The following is an 18,327-nucleotide window of genomic DNA, read 5'->3' as shown; positions in this document are numbered from 1 at the left end:
ACATTTTCAGAATTTTTAGTTCCTAGTCTGTCTCTAAGAGACCCTGCTGTGCTTTATTTCTCACCTATGAATACCCATGAAAGTTTCCTTTTTGTAACTTTCTAATAAAACTCTTATTTGCCCTTGTGAAGGAAAACTTTTCCTCACCACCAAACAATCCCTGACCAAGACAAGAATTAAATGGGATGATGTATGTGAGTTCTTTTCTTTTGTAAATTATAAAGACAAATATGAAGAGCAGCTATTCTTTCTTTCCCTTGTGAAACTTGGCTTTCAGAATGGAAATTTATTTAATGTTGGCCAATTAGATTGTGAAAAACCAAGCAGAAGAAGATGTTGCATCAATGAGGTATGAAATGCATGTTATTAAATGGGTTTTATCTTAGGACAATAAGCACAAATGCACAAGTAAACATCATTCATTTGCAATCCAGAGACTTTGAAAAGTCATTCAGCTGAATTTCTCCTCTTTCCTTCAGAAAGGATTAATTGAGCTCCTACTGTTTATGGACAAGCAAAGAGATCACCTCTGGACACACTATAAAATTTAGTTGTACATGGGCGCCTGGGTGGCTCAGACAGGAAAGTGTCCAACTCTTGGTTTCAGCTCAGGTCATGATCTATCCGTTTGTAGGTTCAAGCCCCGCATCAGGCTCCATGCTGGCTATGTGGAGTGCTTGTGCTAGGGATTCTCTCTCTGCCCCTCCCCCAGTTCACTGTTCACTATCTCTCTCTCTTTCTCAAAATAAATAAATAAACTTAAAAAAAATTTAGTTGTGGGTCGCCTGGGTGGCTCAGTTGGTTAAGCGTCCGCCTTCAGCTCAGGTCACGATCTCATCGTCTGTGAGTTTGAGCCCTGCATCAGGCTCTGTGCTGACAGCTCAGAGCCTGGAGCCTGCCTTGGATTCTGTGTCTCCCTCTCTCTCTGCCCCTCCCCTGCTCATGCTCTGTCTCTGTCTCAAAAATAAATGAAAACATTAAAAAAATTTAAAAAAATTTAGTTGTACAGCTATGAAATCAATTGGCCTGGACCTTAAGTCTCATTCCTTATGAAAATATTTCATCCCCGTGGCTGTGTGAACAAGTGTTTTTAGAAAAATTTTGTTGTTAAGGCATAGACAACATACTGCATTTACAAAATACATTTATTTTATTTATTTCACAAACTTTTTATTGACCTTCAGAGGGGGTTATTCAAACAAAGGCTGAGATGAACTTAAAGGATAAAGATCTGAAATCAGAAGAGTTGTCTTCCTTCCTTCCTTCCTTCCTTCCTTCCTTCCTTCCTTCCTTCCTTCTTCCTTCCTTCCTCCCTCCCTTACTTCCTTCTCTCTCTCTCTGCTTCTTTCTTTCTTTCTTTCTTTCTTTCTTTCTTTCTTTCTTCTTTCCATTCATCATATCTCTCTAATATCTTGACTTTCCTTATCTATGGATAAGGAGATCAGGTTGACCTACATGATTTTTCAGTTATTTAGAGCAGATATCTTCATCTTTTTAATGTGTTATCCCTGGTACCAGATGTCAGTGGGGGGTGTAGAGCCATTTTTTTTTATTATATGAAATTTATTGTCAAATTAGTTTCCATACAACACCCAGTGCTCATCCCAAAAGATGCCCTCCTCAATGCCCATCACCCACCCTCCCCTCCCTCCCACCCCCCATCAACCCTCAGTTTGTTCTCAGTTTTTAAGAGTCTTTTATGCTTTGGCTCTAGAGCCATTTTGGAACTTTCTAGTTTCAAATGTTGGGCCACCTCTCCCGAGCACCCAGGTGGGGAGGCTTAGAGTTGTACAAATGGATCTGGAACTCTGCAGAGAGGCCCAAGTTGAGCCTATGCTTTGGAACTTATTGGCATCAAGGTAGTAATTCACGTCATTAGAGAGGATGAGATTTTTAAGGGATAGGATGAAGAAAGAGAAAAAAGAGGATGGGTAGTAGAAACTCCAATATTCAAAGGATGGGTAGAGGAAGGGGAGCCTGTGAAAAGTAAAAAGAAGGAAAACCCAGGAGGTCACAAGTAATCCAGGGCTGACTATAATCCATAAAACAAAAGCACATTAGAAATTCCAAAAGGGGTATTTGGGGAACAATTTCAAATTCTACAGAGAAGTGAGAAAAGATTGAAAAGCATCATTTGAATTTAGCAACAGAGGGATGATTGAAGTAACATTTCTGTTCACTTTAATGAAAACTCTCGTCCATCACTCTCTTCCCTGGGATAGGGTTTAGTGTGGTTAGAGATGGCTAGAGAAAGAGGGGCTAGCTTAGGGTTGCACACCATTCTGCTATCTGCAAAGAGGGAGCATGGTAGAAAGGAATTTCTTTTGGCTTCCTGAAGTAAAATTACTGAAATCAACTTTATGTATTCTATTTGTGCACCCCACTCACGGACATCAAGGAATTGCTCCTTGGAAGGAGACTGTCGCAGGAATAAGGGTTTCTCCTTTTCCACCTTCAGAGCCTCCCCGTATATAATCTATATAGCAAATGCTGTATGGAGAAACTGTATTTTCAGCCTCAGAAGTTGTGCAGGCCCAAATTATATGAATGTGTAGATTAGTTTTAAGAATATAAAGCCTACCAAAAAAACAAAAAACAAAAAAGAAAAGAAACAGACTATAACTTCTACCAATCATGCTGAGTGAGACTGTGCTTTTATAGCTTCTGACACTGGGCAATGAATCAGAAATAAAAGCTTTTAATGGTTGAGCTTTAAGTCAGATAAGTGTGTGTTTGGACACTGCCTCATATATTCTGGGTGATCTTGTGCAGGTTACTTAATTTATTTTAGTTCCCATTTCCTCGTAGGTGAAGTGAGAATGATAATATCTACCTCTTAAGATTTTTTAAGTATTTAAAAGATAATAAACATTGAGCATTTAAGAGAGTGCTTTGCACATGACACTCCTCAATAAATGTTAAACCACTATTATTTCTATTCTAGTTAACTTTTCTTCTCTGCCTGGAACCCATCCCAGATTGAGGCTTTTCAGACATTGCTCCCCAACCTCCGTAGGGTCCTCAACCTACTTTCTTTTCCTTCCTTCTTTCCTTCCTTCCTTCCTTCCTTCCTTCCTTCCTTCCTTCCATCCTTCTATCCTTCCTTTCTTCTTTACAAATTTTTTTTCTTGACATTGGTTATACTTAGAGGCCAACTACTTTAAACCAACTTTTTTCTTTGGATCCTGATGCCTATTGAATACATTTTAAATTTATTTTCTTCCTTTTCATTACCAACTCTTCAACACAGTCTACACTCACCTTCACTTTTCCATGATCTGTTTTGTTTGTAAACTTTGAAAGGGAATTTTAGCCTCCTGACTCTGCTTATGGGAAGGTCATAAGCAGTGACCTGTTTCCAGTGAAAATCAATGACCTTTTAAATTATCACCCTCTGGAGTTATTCAGCTGCATATGATTCTGTTGAGAATCCTTTCTTTGAAAAATCTCTTCCCTTTCTTTTCTGTGTCACCACAACATCCTCACTCTTTTCTTCTTTTCCCTCCCACATCCTGGTCATCGGAATTTCTCAAGAATTACACGTTAGCCTTCTCTTCTTTTTGATACACTAATTTCTCCAGACTTAGATCTGCTGAGAGTTTATATTATAACCTTCATGATGAGAGACATCAAGTCTACACTTGTGCTCCGAGTTTTTAACTTGTGTTCCACCTTCATATTTCCAAACATTTAGAACCACTGCTATCTTCGCATCCTTCAGCAGGTAAGCTCAACTGTCACGCTTCTTTGGGGCTCTGCTACTTTCCAGCCAATAAAGATCTCTCCCTTTTCTATGTTTCTTTTAGGCTGTCCCATTCAGATTAGGATCTGTCTTAACTCTGTGAAAACCGCTATTATACATAGCTTACATGTACTCAGAGAGCAGTACTCAGATTGATATTTCTTGTGTCAAACTTAAGTACTTGTTAATTACTGCTTCTACTTTTTACAAATGTCAGTGTGGCAGATCAAACACGAAACATAGGTAAACCTCAGAAAAGAAATTGTTTTACATCTAGAGTGGTCTAATACTTATTTAGGAATTTGTGTTTGTTGTCAAGCTAAGTTTATTTAATAATATTAAAAGGCATAATTAGAATATGAGATTTAAGTGTATTAAATATTGAGGATCATATAAAACAAACACACTAAACAAACATGTTTCCTCTTTTTAAAAATTATTTGCCACTAGAATTTAATGTCATATGTTTCTACATAACCCTGGTTAGGAAATGAGTAGGGATTTTTTTTTTTCTGGAACATTAAAATGGGATATTTAGCAAACATTTTCTGACTCACAATTTGGAGACTGCAATTAATTCTCAATATAATTACTTTAATTAAAATCCACTACAATCTGGTTTGTGTAGTTAATTAAAAAAAATCCAAGGGTGGCAAGTCTTATGTTGAAAAAATATTTTGTTTTGTGTGGTATTGAGCAAAGCTTTCCTCAACTTTCATGTTTTTTATTTGAAAAGATCCAAACTAAATCTCAAATAAGCATAGATTTAGTAAAATAAAAATAAACAAGACAACCTCCTTGATACAAATCCATGCAAAAAGGAAGCGATTTTTTATTGATTTGAACAAAAGGACTATTTCTCGTATTTCTAACTAGTATACCTATGCCAATCTCAGAAAGTACATAGACTTGCTTATGTATTGTCTGGTTGAAAAATGACTAAGATTCTATTCTGGACAAGGCCATATGGAAAGCCTCTTGGTGGTGGTCAAATAATAAATATGATACTATTTGGGGCTATATGGTAGAATACTGAAAGCTCAATTTGAATTCTTTTTAGCAGCTGAGTCACTGCAGGGCTTAGCAAGTGACTTTTATTTTTGCGCCTCAGTTTTTCTTGATTACAATTCAAAGGGAGAATTTCGATCAGAAAATATCCTAAGTTGCTTAATAATGAGAAAAAGTTGAAGTCGGAGAAAGGGAAAAATAAAAATACTAATAAAGTCTTGTGGGAATTTTGCAAGCTAAGAGATGAAGGCCAAAGGTGGGTAAATTAACAACGTTGACAAGTAGACAACATCAGTATTTTATGGGAGTCTGTCCAAAAGAAACGTGCCTCCGGGATGGCCTGTTTCTGGCACCAGGTGCCCATTTATCTGATGTGTTGCTGCTGTGCCTTCATTTACTCACTCCCTTTATTCTATCAAACAGATTTGTATTAAATAGCACCTATGGGATAGAGTGCTAGTGATTGGTGCCACCAGTAACGTGCATGCTGATGTGACCGAACGTGACCTTGCTAAATTCTTCTCTTTCATCCTCACCCAGGCCTTATTTCAAGATGCGAGGCATTTGCAGGAATCACAAGATGTGGGTTAATATTTTAGGGATTGTGGGATCCATGGAGTTTGCGGTTCTGGGAAAACTTGCTTCTGGCTTTTGAACCCATCATCCTATTTCTTTCTTTCTTTCTTTTTTTCTTTTCTTTTTTTTTTTTTTTAACTTTTTAAAATGTTTATCTATTTTTGAGGGAGAGAGAACCAGAGCGAGAATGGGGTAGTGGTAGAGAGGGAGACACAGAATCCGAAGCAGCCTCCAGGCTCCGAGCTGTCGGCACAGAGCCCGATGCGGGGCTCGGACCCACCAGCCGTGAGATCGTGACCTGAGCCGAAGTCGGACGCCCAACCGACTGAGGCACCCAGGCGCCCCCCATCATCTCATTTCTCTTGTTGCCTTTATGCTACTGGAAAGAGAAAGGAATTCAAGACTAAGAGGCAAAACTTGGAGAGTCTGAAACTTATTTTAAATAAATTTGGCTCCTGGAGAAGGAGATGGCCAGTGGGAGCTCCACTTGTGCATGGTGAGGGCAGTCTGCTGCCAAGATTATGCTTAACGGTTTTGTGATTTATGTTTAGGTGGTAGCTGAGACTTAGAAGATGGGAGACCCAAAAGAAAATGGACACAACCTTCTTTTAATATTTTCCCTCACTTTCATGAATCCCCTGTGTTCGCCCCTTTCAGTTCATGGGGTAATCTTCAAACAACTGCAGAAAGAATGGGTTTGTAGGTAGGTCCATTCTTTTTAAGAAGAGATTTTTTATTCCAGTTGTACTTTCCTTGTATCCTGTCTGCTTTCTCTCTTTCTCTCTCTCTCTTTTATTGTTACACTCTGTGTACCTTCAAAGATCTATTCCTTTTCTTTAAAAAAAAATGTAAAAGCTTTAGAGGTTTGTAAATCAGCACAGAAATGAACAATAGGTTGGTTTCTCCTTTTATAGTTAGGTTTATGAGAATGTAGAAGAAAATGACTTGGTTGGAAATAGATTGATTCCATGAAGCTAGGATAGGAAGGGCAAAGGAAAAGAGAATTTCTATGGCATTTTTATATGACACATGAATTCCATAGGGATTTGTCAGGTCTGAAGGATATTTTCTACATAGGGAGGACACTGACTGCTATGTAACTGATAACCTCCTAGGTCGTGTCCCTCCCTCTCTAGGCTTCTCTGACCCAGTGTAAGTTACAATCAGAGGGGAATTTCCTTATTTGAGGTCTTCTCACTTCAGTGACTTTCTAAGTAGAAATGAGAGAACCCAGAAAAGTTTTGAAAAAAGTTTTAGTTCTTCCTGGCAATTACATGTTCCCCCCACCCCCACCCCCACCCCGTATGTCATTTGGACATGAGGAACTTTATTACCTTAGGAACAAATATGGAATGGTTTTCTTGCAAAGTGAACTTGATTTGGGGGTCAACAACTGGAGAATATTCCCTTTTTTCTCCAGTGGTTTCACAATAAAATGTATGCTCAGTATAACTGAAGAGAAAGACTAGAAATGTTTCTTTTTAGTCATGTGTGAATGTTTGTATAAGTACAGTGAAGATAAAATTTGAGTAGTTGAGAATATAAAGGCAACACACTCTTCAATTTTCTTGACACTTAAAAATGTGCATACTATGGACAGATATCTAGGAATTTGCTTCAAATTTCCACTGGCTATGTTATGTAGAAACAGATACCATCATATTCCTTTTCTAAAAAGTGAAAAAGAGAAGTAACAAAGAATAAAAGTTTCATGGGCCATTGATTATAGGACTCAATATGATTATGTGTAGTGTGTGGGTGTGTAAGAGTGAATGAGACAGAGAGGGAGAAAGAAAGACAATGAGAGAGAGAGAGAGAGAAAGGGAAAGATAGAAGAGAAAAAAGAGGTGTTTGGTGGGATTAGGATATTTCTTATAATAATTTAAAAAATTCTACAGCTATGTTTAACACATGAATAAACTCTAGTCACAAACTTTTAACTCAGTTTATTCTTTAGATTTGATTTTTGTGTTTTCCTTCATCTAGCTGGCAAGATGATCACTCTGTTGCTAAAAAGGATTCGGTAAAATTAAGATAATTATTTGTAATAATATCAGATCAATGAATTCGACCAGAATCATCCTCTGAAAGGTTTTAAAGTGGTCTAAATGAAATCTATTCAAAAATTTTGCCATAAAATAATGAAAAAGACTAGTTAAAGGGACAGTACCAAGATAGACACATTTAAAATTTGAAACCATTCTCTTCATATTGAAATATCTATTAATACTCTTATTTTCATACAAGAAAATCAATTTCCCAGAGTAATTCTTTTTCTAACTTTTAGAGAATTTTAAAATTTATTAAAATTTATTATTATTAAATTTTATTAAATTTATTAAATTTTAAATTTATTTTGAGAGAGAGAGAGAACACAAGTGGGGAAGGGGCAGAGAGAGGGCGCGAGAGAATCCCAAACAGGCTTTGCACCACCAGTGCAGAGCCCAATGTGGGGCTTGAACTCACGAACCATGAGTGCATGACCTGAACCAAAGTCAGACACTACTGACTGAGCCACCCAGGTGCTCCTGCTTTTCTAATTTTTAAAATTTTAGCTATTAGGGCATGAAACTGACCTCATTTCTGATGCCGGTAGGTATGTGACATGTTAATAAACTCAGACATTGCTTTTCTTCTTCTCTAGTTTAACTCTTGAATTAAAAATTTGTTTCATACTGATTGCTGATCGATGCCAGCATGCTCCTATGCCTAGTATGAATTTTGAGGTTTTTTCACTGTAATTTAATATAAATAGCCTGTTTACCTGTGAGTTCCTTGATGTTTGGGATTATTATGTAGCACAATGTTTGGTCCATAGGAGGTACTCAGTAAGTGTTTGTGGAAAGAATAAAATTTTCAAACTGACTATTCTAGATGGATCGGCTAGCTTTAATTTGCTCCCTAAAAGTAGACTGCTTTCCTAAACTTATATACTATTTTGTAACTTTCTACTGTAAGTCATAACCAAACCCAGGCCTCTTAAGTATAGATGTACCTGAACTGATCTATCACTAATTCTACAAAAATGATTGAAAAATTTGTCCAAGGATTATTCCTTTGGATAAGTACATCACATATTAGTTGGTATTCAAATTAAATAGTAATCTACACATAAAAATTAAACTTAACAAAATATGCCAAATTAAAAGTGAAAACCAAATATCTAACCTTACTACACATGACTGTTGCTGAATTGAGAATTGAGACAAGCTACTGTGCTGTCCATGTATTTGCCAAGGTCAGGTTCAATTAACAGCCAACACCACGGAGCAGTGCACAAAGGTGCTGGTTAGAAGGACGTGCCCACCACCCACCCCATAAAACACTTGTAGTCAGTAAGAACTCCAGACACATAGTAGTGAAGAGACTCTTACTAACTTATACAGGACCACTGAACCCCCGAATTTCCCTCTATATCTATACAGAGATGATGTTTGTGATGCAGAGAGCCTTAATATCCATAAATATCCAAATAACTCCAACAGACCATTTATTTATTTAAATTTTATTTAAATCCAAGTTGGTTAACATATAGTGTAATAATGGTTTCAGGAGTAGAATTTAGTGATTCATCACTTACATACAACACCCAGTGCTCATCCCAACAAGTGCCCTCCTTAATGCCCATTGCCCATTTAGCCCATTTGCCTACCCAACACCCCTCCAGCAACCCTCAGTTTGTTTTATAGAGCATTTGAATCTTATACTTTCTAGATTTTGAAAATGAACAACTTTTCCTGCAACATTATCTACTCTTTCAGGGAAGGTAAATAACCAAATGTCTTAAAGATACAGTGCTAAGTATGCCTCCTGATTTTCTTGTTTGCCCTTAATTGATGAGCCTGTGCCTCGTCTACTACAGACCTCTCTGAGTCTCCTTATAGATTATAGAATTTAAGGAGATTATAAATATCACTCATTCACTCATTCTTTAAATAATTCACCAACTATTGGGAGTTTCAATAGGTTTGTACTGGGGGTAGAGAAGTAAAAAAAAAACCCCAAACTGGAAAACAAAGCAGCCAAAATAAAAAACAAATAAAGCCAGAAGTAACTTGTCTTCATAGGATGAACATGAAAAAGTTCGTATACATAAAGATATTGTTATGAAGGAAAAGCTTAATGCACTATTATCAGATGTAAAGGTTGGAAGGACCAAATAAGAGACACAGAAGTACACAGCATGCTGGGGTGTGTGTGTGTGTGTGTGTGTGTGTGTGTGTCCCAGCTATTGCATGCACCTACAATGCCCCCTTCAGGAGAATGTCACTGACCACTGTCCCACTCTCGGCGGGGCTGAGGAAACCATTGCTGCCTTCTCCGTACCTTCTGTGACCTCGTTTGTAGTTCTTCAGTTGTCTTTACCATGTGATTAGAAATGATCTCTTTGGAGCACCTAGTTGGTTCAGTCAGTGGAAAAGCTTTACTTTGGGAGGGACAGGGAACTGAAGTTCACTCTTGGGCCGTCAGTAGCAAGGTTGTGGCGGGAGCTGGAAAGGACACGGCATGTCCTAGGGTGGCCTGCTTTGGGCACGGAGTGTGGCAGCGGCTCTTGGTAGCCTGCATTTCTTCCTCTTAGCCCACCTCTGATTTCAGCCCAGCTTTGAGTGACATACCCTGGGAGTCCAGACTCATCTGCTGGCAGGTGTGTCTTGTTTTCCTGGGAACGGGCTCAGAGAAATACAGACAGGGTGGCAGGGATACCTGTCCCTGGGAGCAATCCTTCACCAAGACTCAAATCAAGACACCAGCATAAGTAGCAGAGGTCACTAAGCACTAAGTGGCCGGGGCTTTTCTGCTCCAGATTTCCACATAATACCCAACACAATTTCTCTACAAGCAGACACACACTTCCCTTATTTGTAATTAAGTCCAGCCATGGACAACTTGACCGATACTTTTTGTTTTAGAACATCTATCTTCTAATTGCTGTGTAAGATTTATATCATTTTAATATTTGTCTTATTGGGTGTCAGGGAACCCTGGATAGGAAACATGTACAGACCCAGGTAATAGCTCAAGGGATAAGCTTGCCCAGCTCTACTTGGAAACCTTTATAATGACCAACGGTAGATGCTACGAGTTGCAAGATTTAAAGAATCCTCAGGAAGAAGAATGTATGAGCTGAGCGTTCCCAAAACCTTCAGCCTTCTGGGGTTACTCTGTCCTTTCAAATACAAATTCAATAACTGAACCCCTCCTGCACAAAGGCACTAAATGATGCAGTCAGTCTAATACCTTGTCTCTTATTTCCCTGGATAGGGGAGTGGAGGAGAATGCGTACAAGATGCTCTCAGCTCATATATCCTCCCATTGGCTGTTCCTGTCTCCCTTTAATTCACTCCGTATCTGCCATCCTGCTGTACCTGTCTCCTGCCCACACCAATGCATTCTAAGCCACAGTCACCTGCCCTCTATTCCTCTTTTGTAGCACCAGCCCAGACCTGCTACAGAGAACTTTGCATGAAGGCTTGGTGAAAGTGGCAAGGAATTACAGCACAAATCAGTAAACAACCTAAGTTCGAGTAAGTGAATAACCTTATCTCAAGTTCATCGGCCATTTCTGCTCATATTTTCTTTTGGGCCACTGGCCTGCTGCCATTTTTGTGGGTCCATTCTCTCACTCTAGGGTCTTTCCCCCCCTCATCTTTCTCCTAGTTCCAAATTCACCTCCCACCCATTTCAAAGAAAACCTTTTCAAAATAGACATTGTAACTACATGTAAAATGTACTGATAATTCGTTCAATGGAAGAATTTAGCTTCTGTTTTTCAACCTCCTTATTCCAGTCTGCCCCAGACTTTGCCTTTTGAAGTCCCAATATATCCTCTCAAACAAAATGCCAGTTTGCAATACATATTTAGCAATCCAAGAATTGTTAGAAATTTTGAAAATCACAGCTTTTCTTTAACTGCTTAAAGATCAAATTCTTAGGTGGTTTCAGGGTCAAAGCATTACTCATAGCTCTGTGACCAGGGGCTTTTGTTAAAGGAAGCAGGACAGGAGTAGACTTTGTTACCCTTCCCTTTGTGAATAGAAAATCCAAGGGTCAGAATTTACGCTATCTGCCCCTCCTCATGGCCAAATCCAGCCCCAACTGCCTAATATGGGCTGTGGTCCCATTGAGAGACCTATACTGTAGCTCTAGAGGATGTCTCAGGTTCACATCATGGGGAAGGACCAGAAGTAAGAGAGATAGAAAAGAAGTTTTTACAACTTCTGCCAAAATATATATCTTTGAATTGGGCTTGGGATGCTACATTGACTGCCTTCTAGTGCTGCATCATGAAGCCAAAATTGTTTTCCCAAAATTCAGTAAGCCAGACTCTAGTTTCTAAGGATGGGTGAGGTGGGGAAAGCAGAGAGCTGTTGGTGCTAACTTAATGGTGTTATTCATTTCTTCATGTTCTTTTTCTGAGTACATTTCCAGTCCCATTCTCTTTCTCGCTCCTTTCTGGGACTCCAATGACACATAAGTTGGATATTTTGTTATAGTTCCACAGGTCCCTGAGGTGTCTCCCCTCCCCTTCCCCTGCCCCAGTCCTTCAGTTTTCTGTTTTCAGACTGGAAAATTTCCATTGTTCTTCTTCAACTTCATTGATTCTTCACTCTATCCTTTCCATTCTGCTATTGAGACCATCCATTAAGTTTTTTGTTTGTTTTTGTATTACATTTTTCAATTCTAAAATTTCCATTTTATTCTTCTTTATATTTTCTTTGCTGAGACTTTCCATTTTTTTAATTTATTTCAGTCATGTGTATAATTGTTTGCTGGAGCATGTTTGTTGGGTTGCTGCTTTAAAAATCATTGTCAGATATTTATTTATTTATTTATTTATTTATTTATTTATTTATTTATTTTAAGGAGAGAGAGAGAGAGAGAGAGAGAGAGAGAGAGCGTGAGCGAGGCAGAGGGGCAGAGGGAGAGAGAGAGAGAATCCCAAGTAGGCCATGCTCAGCACAGAGCTCAACATGGGGCTAGATCTCATGACCCTGGGATAACGACCCGAGCCAAAATCAAGAGTCGGATGCTCAACTCACTGAGCCGCCCAGACACCTCCATTGTCAGGTATTCCTAACCTCTGTGTCATCTGGGTGTTGGTGTTTGTTGGTTACGTTTTCTGATTCGTGCTGAGATTTTCCTGGTTCCTGATAGGCTGAGTGGTTTTTGATGAAAATATAGATGTCTGGATCTTATGTAAAACTTCTGTGATAGTCGGCCTCCCCTGACTCAGATCTGGTAGGTGAAGAAGGGCACTGCCTCGTGACTGCCAGGAGGGATGGAAGTCCACATTTCTCACTGACAGCTGGAGAAGAGGTGATCCTCATTATTGCTGGGTGTAGGTGTGGGTGGAAGGTCAGGCTTCTTGCTAGGTCTCTGCTGATACTACTCTGGCTTGGAGGCGGGCGGGAGTGCCTTGTTACTGCTCCTCACATGGCCTCCACCAACACCGTGGGGCTGAAGAGGTCCTTCTTACACTAGGCAGTGATCAAAGTTTTGATTTTTTTCTAGGCCACCTCTGACACCGCCCAGTGGGGTGAGGGAGGGGCAGGGATGGAAATCTAGCCTCCCCAGTGACACTAACGGGATGGGGTTGGGTGGCGGATGGGACCTGGCATAGTGAAGAGCCCTGTCGTCATTTGGGTCTCCTTTGATACCAGTCTAGTGGAAGGGTTGGGGCACTTCATTATAGCCTGGCAATGGTGGACGGCTGTGTACCCTACTTGGACTTTGCTGGTAAGAGTACGGTTGGGGGGGGCACAGTTTTCTCTGTGGTATTTAGCTGGATTAGGATGCTTATTTTACATAAGTTTTCTGTCTAGCTGTGCTGTTCCTTTGGATAATGGGAGCAGGTTTACTGTAGCTTTTTTTTTTTTTTTTTTTTTTTTTTGGTAGCTATTGGTGTTTCTGAATTCCTGGCTTATCCAGAAAGCAGTCTGGAATACCTGAAGCAAAGAAAACACAAAACCCCAAACCCAAAAACCTAGAGAACTTACCACTGTGTCTTTCCATGGTTCTCAAAATCTCTAGCCAGACTTCTTTGTTCTCTGTAGCTTTCAGGATCTTCTTACATTGGTTTTATGTATAATGTCTCAGTTTGTTTGTTTGTTTGTTTATGCTCTAGTTAGCATAAGGAAACTTATGCTGGGGAAACTACTCCAGCTCCATTTTTTCCAGAAGTAGAAATATCTCCGATGTCAAGATAGAGTAACTTTGAGGTTTTAGAGGCTCAGTGGGCTCTCCTGAGACTCTCATTTGTGGTTATCTGTTTTGGTCTTAATGCTGAACCACTCCGAGCAGTATCTGGCTGTGTAAGAGGTGTGCCTCCTCCTGCCCAGACACTACCATGTTCCAAACCCAATACCCGGCTCCATCCTGATATCCTTATGTACGTATCTTCTCATGTGCTTCTACTAGGTCCTTCCCAGTGTCTAGTCTACGTCTGTACTCTGTTGAGAAACTGAATAAAAATTCTCTGTAGGATGGAGAACGAATACTAACAGGGATAAAAACAATCTCAATTATGCTATAATTTGACATGTTCTAATATTTGTTCAAGTCAAATATAAATTTATCATTTAGTGATTTTATTTTTAAATGGGCGTATTTGAATTGCCCAAAACAACTGTTTTCTCGAGAGAAAAAAGTTTCATTCTCTTCGTAAGGAAACTGTTGTATGTGTGTTATATTGCTGAATAGTAGAGAAAGACTAAATAATATTGGAAATAATCGTGTAAATGAAAAAAATCTCCACTTAAATACTGTCGCTGTCTTGTTAGAGAATTACTTGCATAATTATTTTTAATTCCAAATGTCTCCATATTTGCCATCTGTTTTTTCCTGGCATTGAGAGTCAAGAAAGATGAGGCAGAAAGTACGTGAAATAAAATGGTTCCTAATGAAGAAAGTGTGTTTAACCTTAGAACCCTAATATCAAACCCTAATATTAATTAAACTAATATTATGGCTTCATGATTTTCTTTCAAAAATAATTTCCCCCCTCTGAAATGTCTTGGACAAGCTACTTCTTGCTACCAGCCATGTCTCAAGGGATGTGTACTGACTGGAAATTTTGAGCTTCTATAAAAGTGTTTATTAAATTTTTGAATAATTGTATTAAATACCAACAATAAGCAATCATCATTTTCATGTTTGTTGAGCAATTGCTCCTTGTTGAACCACAAACTTGGGATACAGAATTCAGAATAAAGGGCAAAGTACAAGAAGTTCTTTGCATGGGTAATGTATTCATAGATACTAAGAAACAAATAAACCAACCAATCAACCAAACAAACCTCAACTAAAAATGAATTGAACATGAAAATAGCATTAGAACAAGTTTAAAATACCTGGGGGAAAAATAAATCATAACAACAGTGTGTATTAAACACAATTTTTTTGAAGAGTTTATGTCCACCTTTTCTCTGCTTTATGCAACTTTCCCCCCTTTAAACTTAGAATGGTTTAAGGGGAAGAGGGTTGTTATATCATTTTATTTTTCTTTCAGTTACAAAGGAAACATGAGAGTGTGGAAATGTCTTCAGGACTCATATCCTCCAACTACCTGTCCAGTGAGGAAATCCCTTCTAAGGATCATGTCTGTCTAAACTACAGTAGGAGAAGAGAACTGCTCCCACTTTGAGGCATGACTTTTTTTTCCCCCTCTAGCTTCAATTGTTGGAGAGTCTTTCCTCATACTAAGCTGAAGTGTTCCTCTATGTTCTAGTTTGGCCATAGGGAGTAATTCTAGGCTCTCTTCCATATGATGGGCTTCAAAAGATGTTTTCTTTTGTAGGTTCAATATTCTCAGGTTCTTCAGCTATTCCATTTTGATAGTTATTCTAGACATTTTAGTACTGTAATAACCTTTTTCCTTCAATGCTCCCCATGTCACAAATGTATCTACTAAAATATGATTAGAAAGTCAATTTAAAAAAAAATTCATTTCAGTTCAATTCAGGGAATAGTTGTCAAGCACTTTTGATGTGCCAGACACTCTGTTGGGCCTTGGGGGCTATGAGAGTGAACACGACCATCTGTCCTCCTGAAGATCACAGTTAGCAGAGACAGATATTCAGTGAGTAATTACAGCTGTGATGAGGGTTATGGAAGAAGTTGTAAAGTTGTCTAAAGCAAAGGGAGTTTAATGAATCCTGGAGAATCATGGAAGGCTTCTATGATGAGGAGATGTTTAAGTGAAGTCTTGAAGCATGAGTAGAAATTAGCCAGGATGCTAGAGGTTCAGGCAGTGGGAATGGTACATGAGGAAGCCTTCAGGTTCCCAAAGTCCAAGGGAAGACACTGTTTAGGAGGAGGATTCCACGGTCTCATATCAGTGCAGAGTCTTGAGTGGCTGTCACCGCTAGGTATTGGGAACTCCATTGTTCAGAAAAGAGCAAGCCCTTGACCCTTCTTTCTGTGTGTGTTCCCTGGCTTTCACACTGATGCCTCTACTTATTTACATCACAGTTTTAACAACTGTCCTGGTTATGTGAACATATTATCTCAGAAATAAATGCTTTAAAGGTTTTACGTTTGAAAAAGTGCTCAAGGCAGAAAGTCACTCTTCCTACTTGGCTATATTTATGTGCCACATGGCCAATTAGATAAAGACCAAAGGTGTTTAATAGATTTAGCATAAAGGAATTCATTGGTGACATTCCAAAGAGCTCTTGGTGGCTTGGTGGGAGAGGAAGTCAGATGGCAGTGGGGTAGAGAGTGAATAAGATGTGAGCTAGAAAATACAGAGAATGCAGACACTCTAAAGGATCTTGGGTGTAGAAAGAAGAAAAGAGATGGGATAAATATCCAGAGGACAAGAAGAATAAGAAATATCAGGGTTTTGTTTTTTTTTAAAGGAAAGATGATCACAAGATTAAACATTGCTGAAAATACACGACTATTTATTTAAAAGTGAGAAATATGGGAAAAAGTTTCCCCCAAAAGAGGCCTTACCTATGACCTTTGGTTATTTCCAATTTGGTTTAGAAGGTAAATATAAAACATAAATAATGGCATAAGAATAAGACATCCTATAAAAAGAACTTTTGTTGTGAACTAGTTGTGTGATGAGAAAGGGAAGAAAAGAGAAAAGAAAATTAGGTACTATACATTGAGGTGACAATGCTTTCAAAAGGTGGTAGCAAGCTAGAGATCAATGTGGGCTGGAGGTTTAAACACAGAAGAGAGCTTGAAGTTCATCTCCTTGACGTTCAATCAGTTTGACTTTAGGCAAGTTATGTAGCCTTTCGAAGCTTCTGCTTTCTGTTTGTAAAAAGGGGATCATGATGCTGAACTCACACGTTTTGTGTTTGTGAAGAGGAGATAGTTCTTGTAAAGCTCCTACTATGATTAACGTACAATAAATGATAGTTCACGTAAAATAATAGAACATGGGACTTGAATGGCAGAGACGCTATTTCTCTATCATGGTTTGCACATAGTAGGTGTTCACAACCACTGGAGAGAAAAAAGAAAAAAAGTGAAATGCACAATGTAAGCAAATATGTGAAACTTAAAAATATATATGAGGGCAAATGATGACAAATTAGATGGATCTAAAGTTCATTGTGTTCACGATATTAGGAAAATGTGGGAGATCAGGGTACTTGGAAGCTAACTCAGAAATGGTAAATCATGATATATGTGTTAATGACATTATCTGTTATAACAGGTATAAATCTTAGTTCAGAATGATCCAGAAATGTAAGAAACATAACTTGATTCTTCTATATAGCAACTAAATTTTTCTTTGAATTTTTTTTTTGTTGTTGTTGCTGTTGTTTAGTTTTTATTTATAATCGTAACTAACTCTGCAATACAGCTAGACCTGGAGGAGAGTAAGGAAACTATGGAACCCACAGTACTACAGTGAAAGCACAAAGATTATGGAATATTTCAAGTAGATGGGGGTGAAGGGGTGCTTTCCTGTGCTACAGAAGGAATGGTCTGATAGTCTGATAGTTAAGATAAAACACAAGTCAAATTATTAGGTTTGTCCGTAGTCATCAATGGTGATCTTCTTCCTGGTCTTGCCGTTCCTGGGCCCAAAAGTCTCCACAGCTTCCACAATATTCCTGCCCTCTTTCACCTTGCCAAAGATCATATGCTTGCCATCCAAACACTCAATCTTGGCAGTGCAGATGGAAAACTGGGACCCACATTAGTGTGGGTCTAGCATTTGCCATGGACAAGATGCCAGGACCTGTATGCTTCAGGATGAAATTCTCATCGTCACATTTCTCCCTATAGATGGACTTGCTGCGAGTGCCATTGTGGTGTGCGAAGTCACCACCCTGGCACCTAAGTCCCAGAATAATCCTGTGAAAGCAGGAGATTTTAAATCAAATTCTCCGTCTCCAGTGCTCAGAGCTCAAAAGTTCTCAAAAGTCGTTGGAACTCTGTCTGCAAACAGCTCAAAGGAGACATGGCCCAAGGGCTCGCCCTCCAGCACCGTGTTGAAGAACACAGTGAGGTCGCAGGTGGTCTCAGGGGGCAGCATCTGCAAGACCTCTTTGAATCTTCAGTTCCTGAGGCCATCAGACACCTACACTGTCTCTCTTTTCCCTGGCTTGGGTCTAAGTTCCAGGGAGATGTATGCAATTTCAAGATGTTATATGACCTATTTTGTTTTTGAGTCATCCATCCACAGAAATATTTGCTGACCAATCCATGGTTCCATTTAGTCTTTGCTCTCTGATCCATATAGTAAACTCTTGAGACAACTCTCATTCTTGTCCATCGAGGGCCTCAGGTCCAATGGATCTCTCTGGTATTTTCATGTCAGGCTTGAAAACTGAAACATCAAGCTTTTATGCTATTCCCTGGTAAGGGACTTCTCCTGGGACGTATCTATGGCTTCATTTGCCTTGATGACTAAGTTGTGCCTTTATCACTTCCTTGGGTTTATGATCTAAGAGAAGGGGCAAATAGCCATCTTTGTTCTCTGTCTCCTAAACCACCTCAGGGTCTTGCCTCCTCAATGAAGTTCTAATATGGAG

General features: G+C 39.0%; 1 pseudogene; it reads right to left on the bottom strand.

Annotated features, from left to right (window-relative positions):
* Positions 1–17,315: 17,315 nt before the first annotated feature.
* Positions 17,316–17,828, bottom strand: LOC115522940 (annotated as a pseudogene).
* Positions 17,829–18,327: the final 499 nt, after the last annotated feature.

The sequence above is a fragment of the Lynx canadensis genome, chromosome C2, assembly GCF_007474595.2.
Source record: "Lynx canadensis isolate LIC74 chromosome C2, mLynCan4.pri.v2, whole genome shotgun sequence".
NCBI classification, from domain to species: Eukaryota; Metazoa; Chordata; class Mammalia; order Carnivora; family Felidae; genus Lynx; species Lynx canadensis.
Note: the sequence above shows the minus strand (reverse complement) of the source record. Positions and strands in the feature narration are given on the sequence as shown.